The following is a 7,894-nucleotide window of genomic DNA, read 5'->3' as shown; positions in this document are numbered from 1 at the left end:
AATGCCGATTTTTTTTTGCAGATTCGGAATCTCCGCAGTCGAAAAGGTGGGTTTCTGTAGACCCCACCCCAAATAAACCGAAAGGGGGTGCGGTCCATGTCCTTTACCTCCGCCCCAAGACTCCCTTTGACTAATTATCTGTAAGTGGAAATCGGCAGACAGAAACTATGCAGAAGTTCGTCTCACACATACACACATATATATATGTACTTATACCGGTCTAAAAATTGATGTTGTGCTGTGTCCTGTAATTTAGTCATTCGTCAAATAGACGTCAATAAAATAGTACGGGGACATCGTGATAGAGTAAACCCTTCAAGGAGCTGTGCAAGCTTAATAGGGGACCAAAGGCTGATACTAATAAAATAATGTGTTCGTGTGAGTGCATGTGTACACACAGCATATACACATCTTCAGACATGCCTCTACAAAATTTACTTTAAGCATTCTCTAGTAATTTGAAATAGAGACAAAATATTTCTATTTTTCAATGTATATATAGGAATAAGTTTTAAAGACATCAGTAGATGTGTGAGCCTGTGTGTTGATGTATATATATGCGTTTATATGTATATATAAATATACGAACATGAAAATTTATCGATCTCCTGAATAAGCTTCTCGGTAAACTCTGTGACACGGTTTCGAGCCTCAGTTAATGATGTTTTTATTTTATTTACTGTATCCCTAGTGACAGACACGAATGTCACAATTACCGTTTTCCCTCCCGTTGAATTCAACAAGGCTGGTCACTCATTAATGGATACCCTAGACTGCGAAAGGTCAAATTGTGTTAGTGCGTGAAAGAAATTATCTACTGATGTGTTTGTATCTCTCTTTCTCTATTATATATATATATATATATATATATATATATATATATATATATATAACACACACACATATATATATATATATATATATATATATATATATATATATATATATATATATATATATATATATAACACACACACATATATATATATATATATATATATATATATATATTTATGCATACAAAATGTTTTGTGTTTATGTGTATATGGAAAAAAATCATTAACCGAAATCGGAGAAAAGTGTGGAGTTGGTCGCTTGAATCAAATGGCCTAAATTGTCCACTACAGAGTGAATTGCACACTTTCTCCCTCTGTTCTCTGTGATACTTTTTCTATTACCACCACAACTACCCTTTCTTCGTTTAGTTCTCGCTCTCTCTCTCCATATGCATACATACAAACACACACACATACATAGGAATCTCTCTCTCCCTATATGTATACACACACATATATCCCTTTCTTATTCTTCGGTTAGCGACAATGGTGTGTGTGTGTGGCGGGGTTAAGAAAGCATATACGTCCGATAATTTACGAGTATTTTAACAAACGGATTTATATTGTACAAACAACGCCAACGTCATCAACGACCAAGGGAGCCACTATGACATGGCTCGATCTGTTAGAAATAGTAGTCAAATCTCCTTCGAAACACCCCCTACAATTTTAAAATGGAAGGACCACATTGGACAATGTAGTCTCTGGTAGATCATAAAGACAGGATGGTTGTGGTGGAAATGCCTTTGGCGATCAAAATCAACTCGATCAGGGTGACCGGGGCTAAACAAAAATAAATCATCAACAACGTCCATAAAGTGGAAGAAAGTACTTACCTAGATCAGCGTAAAGAGGGTCAAGTATCGCTTGCTCGTTGGCTGCTTGTTTGTCCGTTTGGTGTTGGATCGTTGTAGATAATGTCTATAATATATGTATATGTGAGTGAGTGTATGTAGTTGAAAACGAGATGCTTGCAACGCAGACCAAGCCCTCAAGGTATAAGAAAGATAGTTTCCAAAGAACAGCAACAATGATAATATGTATTTATACGTGTGTAGTAAGAAGAATGAGACCCCAGCACAAAACATGCTGAAAGTGAAAAGTGGGACGAAGCTGTTTCACTAATTAACTTATACTAAACTAATAACATCAACAGCATGGATGGATATCGGAGGATGCGAGGGAAACAAATAAATAAAACAACAAAACACCGTTAACCCTGTCCTCTCTATCCCTCCCCAAAAAAACTGAGAACAATGTGGAAACTGAAATCAAGGGAAGATAACTTTGCTTCGGGTTTTCTACCTTGCCTTTATCATCTACACCCTTTCTCCCTCCGCCCTTCCATCGTTTTCCTCCACCCATTTCTGTCCCTAGAGGGCGTCACTGTAGTGCATAGCTGTGCTTAGTGAAGCTTATCACGAAGAGTTGATAGAGAGAAACAAACGAAAAGAGAAACGGAGAGAGAGAGACGGAGAGGGTTAGACATAGCCACTAGTCTCTATCAGCGCCCCCAAACAACAATAGTGGAAGTGAATGCTTGTTATTTAGGGATGGTATTATTGACAGTGGTGTGAAATGATGATGATAGGAGTAGAGATGAGAATGTTGGAGGGGTGATAACGATGGAGATGATAGTGACTGTCACAGGAGTGCGTGATACGATAGAAGTGATGGTGGTGGTGGTGGTGAGGTGACTTGAAGGCGTATATTTTGTTTTGAAGTTCCTCATATATATATATATATATATAGGGAGAATTCACAAAAAACAACAGACGAAGACAGGTGGTGGAGAAAAATAGATGTATTATATATATATATATATGTATATATATGTATGTATATATGTATATATATATGAAGAACAAGACCAAAGGATGTCTAGTTGATTTTCCTCCAGTCTATATATTTTTTCAACGAGACTCTTACTATTTCTGCCTCTCTTTCTCTCTCTCTCTCCCTCTCTTACTCCATTTCCGCACATGCTGGATGTGTGTATATGTACGCATGTATGCATTTTTTTGTTAGCTACTTTTTCCTTTCTATAATTCAAGCCGATCACTAACAAAGTGACAAGTAGGAAATATGTGCGTGTGTATTGTATTTGTATGTATGAATGTGTGTATACGCGCGCGTATACATATGAATTTGTCCCACTGCATGCACTTTGAGTATGTGTCTTCTAAGTATAGCCCTGACCAATCAATACTTTGGGAGTGAACTTGGTAGACGGAAATTATGAGAAGTCGTGTGTGTGTTCCCAGCCCCATTGCTTCACAACCGGTGTTGGATTTCTACGAGACCCATAACTTAACGGTTCGGTAAAGAGGCCGATGAAAACAAGTACTAGGGATGATTTATCCGACTAACCCTACAAGGCGATACTCCAGCATGGCCGCAGTTTCAATGACAAATAAAAGAGTAAAAAATTTATGTGTATTTGCATCAATATATGTAGATATCTGTATTACTCATATGTGCATATTTGTATGTAAATGTGTATAAACACATATGTCTGCACTTTGGAGATAAATGCTTTCGCGATCACGTAACTCCTGGTTTCAATTTCACAAGTAAGTTTACTGATAACGTTTTGTATGTGTGCGTGCGTGCCTGCGCGCGCGTGTGTGTGTGTGTGTGTGTGTTTGTGTTTATGATGCCTCTTTATATAACACGTTACTTAGCGGTTCGACAAATAGACCGATAAAATGTCCCAAACAGAAATAAGTACTGGAGTCTATATGATCGATAAGCAAACCCTTTCAAGGCAGAGCCGAAACCCACTGAGTGAAACCAGTAAGAAGACACGTGTATCTCAATCTATCTGCTAATTTCTTAGGCTTCTCCTTGTTTCCTTCTCTGCCAGTCATTCAGCATGCCTCTCTCTCCCCTCTTCTCCCTCCACATTTCTCTCCCTTCAGCATTTCATTTTCTGTGAATGCATCTAATCTGTCTTTAGAAGTCTGAGCAGCAAAATAGTTGCAAGTTGCCACACTGCACTCCAATAACTGTTTGATGTAAGGAAAATACCTTGAGATCCCAGTCTAGACAAGGAGAAGCCTAAGAAATTAGCAGATAGATTGAGATACATGTGTCTTCTTACTGGTTTCACTCAGTGGGTTTCGGCTCTGCCTTGAAAGGGTTTGCTTATCGATCATATAGACTCCAGTACTTATTTCTGTTTATTTATATATATATATATATATATATATATACACACACACCACACACACACACACACCACACACACACACACACACACATATATATATATATACTTATAAGATAAAGATATAATCATAAAAATGATTATATCAGTGGCCTAGCATATAAAGATGACCGTATAGGTAACATTAATCTTTTTACGTATATAATTATAAAAATATAATAATTGTTAAGGGCTACTGGAAATGACCATCGCCAATGCTAGAAGTAGATGTCAAATACCTACAATCCACTCTTTTGTCCTCCCCACCACCACCATCGCTTGACAACTAATGTTGATGTGTTTACATCCCCGCTATCTTGCGGTTCAGCAAAAATTACCTATAGAATAAGTACTAGGCTTACAAAGAATAAGTCCAGGGGTCGATTTCTTAGACTAAAAGGCAGTGCTCCAGCGTGGTCATAGTCAAAATGACTGAAACAAGTAAAAGAATTTTGGAGAGAAAGTAGCAATAAAAATATTTACGGACCTTTATAGAATTTTTTTAGATTCAGGAGAGGTGGGTAGCTTTCGTTAATTTCTTGCCTTTTCTCTTTAGTACTATTTAAATATTTTTCACGGTTTCAAGTTTTTGTTTCTTATTGTCCAACCAAGTGTCTTTTCTCCACTTTTTTCCCTTCTCCTTCACACTTACCCGTTTATCAAATAACATTTCAGTACAGATGGAAGAAGTTGCTGGTACTGGGAAGAGAAACTGTAACTACCGTTGTTTATCAGTTTAATCGAGTATCACTAAGTTAGGGATAAACTGTGATGGACGCATTACGCTATTTCACTGGGCTAACCATAGAGGGGACAAACAAGGACAGACAAACGGATTAAATCGATTACATCGACCCAGTGCGTAACTGGTACTTATTTAATCGACCCCGAAAGGATGAAAGGCTAAGTCGACCTCGGCGGAATTTAAACTCAGAATGTAGCGGCAGACGAAATATCGCTAAGCATTTCGCCCGGCGTGCTAACGTTTCTGCCAGCTCGTCGCCTTATATATGTCAAGCTAAATGATAACTAAATTGGTCGATACAAATTCAAGGATTGTTAGATTCCACTCTGACATATCATTAGAACTTTCCTGAAGGCTGGAAATTCCGTCCCTTCATGATTCTGTTTCAACATGTCTTTGTCCAAAGCCTTAAATTAGAGCAAAGCGGTACGCGACTAACCGGAAAAAAGTCAGTGATAGCGTTACTGCGGTTTACAGCACGATTTTCTGTCTGTCTGCCTCTCCTTCTCATCCACATTTTAGACAAAAGGAAGTACTGGTGTTGCGATACCACTGTCTTCTTCATAACATTTCTGCTAACAGCTGACACTACAGAAAGATAAAACCGAATAGATGGCCGAACTACTGTCCTGTGGTTGTCACTATTTCCTACATCGTCTTTTTCTGTTCTCCATATGAGACAGACAGTAGAATTAAAAGAAGGATGAGGAAGTGTCGATCCTGTTGAGGTTTCTCTTTACGTTTCTGGCACTCATACAGCTGTTGAGCTGTTATAGGAGTGAACTTGTTATTGTATACCCCACAGATCAGCCCTGATAACCATCCTGTATATCTCGGATTGAATTGTCTAATCTGTACTTCCCTTTTGGGGGAAATTTGGAAACTATCTCTAGCAGGTTGTGCGACCGCAGAATGGCGTTCTCGTTGGCTCAATAGGAATGAAGTCTTTGACCTAGATGACCAGTACGATACTCGGTTTATTCCAGATGATACTAATGCTCGTTCCTAAGTTAGGGGAAGAGTAAGCGAGCTAGTTGGCCATATGTTCTTAACAATGATTATTGAAATACTTAATAAGTAGTTTCGATGAGACTTACACGTCACATCTGGCGTGAGCTTATTACAAATTGAAATGGGCCCTACATTTCACATCTGGCCTCAGTCTATTACTAGCTTTGCACAGACCTATCTGTGTCACTAGTTTAACGGGATAAAGGGTGCGTTGGTGGATAAAGCTGGTTTGAGTTCCAATATGTGTGTGTGTGTGTGTGTGTGTGTGTAGATAAAAGAAGAAACAGAAAACTAAGAGGATAAAATGCGACGATTTATTCAACCCGTTAAAGAGCTTTAATACAGCAAAGCTGTTGAGATACATCTTGAAAAATCGGTCACACAAAGGTTTCACATGCAGTTGTATGCTGGATAGAACAGGAAAAACAAATACGAGACATAACTTCTACTAGAAGACAGGAACAAACGTATGCGTCAAAGGATGCCTGTGAAAATAAACTTGCTCTCTGCCGAAGATCCAAACTCGATTGTGCAAACCCACCTCACTAAAGAAATAAAGGGAAAGGTTTCTTTATATAGCTGACTGTAGGCTCCTAGTGGACAGACATAAATTTCCTGCGCTCGGCTGGTCTGTCACGCAAAGGTAGAGGGACTCGACCATCACGTGTCCAGATCATGTAAACCACTTGTAGAAAGCACAACGTACGAGTTGATATTCGCCTATTTAAGCTTAAACAAGCAAACTGTAAGCATATACTTGCTACACTGGTATTGATGGCAGTGTATAATTTTGTTCCTTTTTTACGAAGATCTTCAACCATTTGAAGTCTGAAATCTAAGTAAAAGTTGTGGCATAGTCAAGAAGAAGGCTTATCTTATGTATATGAACATAATTTATAGCTACATTAACACAGAAAGTGCAATGAAAGAAAAGGAATATTCAGATAAAATGACGTACATTACAAGTTCAAGAAATCTTCGTTGGAAAGTCAACGTTCGGGATAATTTTTTACCCATCAATACGTAGTCTTGTTACCCTGATATAATGGTGTGTTTCTTTATTTATCGCGCCAGGTTGAATATGTAGCCATAAAAACAGTTATGTAGCGAGAAGGGGATAAAGCAGAGTTGTAATTAGTAATTGTGATTTTGTACCTATGTGTGATTTTGTACCTATGTTGTGATTTTGGACCTATGCAGATATTTTGCAGCGTGTTATGTAAATATGCATAAAGGGCTGGTGTTTCTTTGTGTTAAATGAAAAGGATAAATTTCTCAGTAGATAAGATGTCAAATCTGTCACAGATAACATTTTAAGGTATTTATTCTCAACAGTTAAGTTTAATTGAAATATGTAGAAGTATATTGATTAAGTGCATAAAGACATGCCTGCTCGAAATTTGATATCGACGTAAGAGCTGATAAGAAAACGTTGCAATTTTAAGAGTCGGGGCTGGTGGTAGTTTACATCAGCAAAAATTGCTTCAATGGAGTCTAAAAGTTTTAATGACCCATAAAGAGAAGAGAATTCTTAATGTTTCGACCGTGCCATTTTATAAGCTATATTTTAAAATGATTTTTTGTGCATTGCGTCCCTGCAAGATACCTAGCCATAGGTGAGAGATGTGTATCAATTCATATTTTTTTCTTTTTTTGGGAAAGTCACCTGAGCTAATACTGGTATCTTACCCTAAGGAAGATTTATTTCTCGTTTCCATAAATCTGCAAAAACTGAAAGTAAACACGAAATCTGGTGAGGTGTGTGGCTTACTCTTTTACTTGTTTCTGTCATTTGACTGCGGCCATGCTGGAGCACTGCCTTTAGTCGAGCAAATTGACTCCAGAACTTATTCTTTGTAAGCCTAGTACTTATTCTATCGGTCTCTTTTTGCCGAACTGCTAAGTTACGGAGACGTAAACACACCAGCACCGGTTGTCAAGCGATGGTGGGGGACAAACACAGACACACAAACACACACACATATATACATATATATGCATATATACGGCGGGCTTCTTTCAGTTTCCGTCTACCAAATCCACTCGCAAGGCTTTGGTCGGCCCGAGGCTATAGTAGAAGACACTTGCCCAAGG

The 7,894-nt window shown here is 38.2% G+C and overlaps 2 protein-coding genes across 2 annotated transcripts in view; one reads left to right on the top strand and one right to left on the bottom strand.

Moving 5' to 3' along the window:
• The window catches only part of LOC106879443 (gastrula zinc finger protein XlCGF57.1), a 21,260-nt gene extending 18,948 nt beyond the window's left edge, over window positions 1-2,312 (bottom strand). Inside the window, exon 1 of the mRNA XM_014928997.2 lies at window positions 1,673-2,312. The gene's annotated coding sequence lies outside the window, so the exon portion shown is untranslated. The remainder of the gene's footprint in view (window positions 1-1,672) is intronic.
• LOC106879456 (macrophage migration inhibitory factor) overlaps window positions 1-7,894 on the top strand; it is a 33,949-nt gene that overhangs the window by 2,367 nt on the left and 23,688 nt on the right. The window lies entirely within an intron of this gene.

Source organism: Octopus bimaculoides, chromosome 20, assembly GCF_001194135.2.
Source record: "Octopus bimaculoides isolate UCB-OBI-ISO-001 chromosome 20, ASM119413v2, whole genome shotgun sequence".
Classification (NCBI taxonomy): Eukaryota; Metazoa; Mollusca; class Cephalopoda; order Octopoda; family Octopodidae; genus Octopus; species Octopus bimaculoides.
This window is presented reverse-complemented; position numbering and strand designations above follow the sequence as displayed.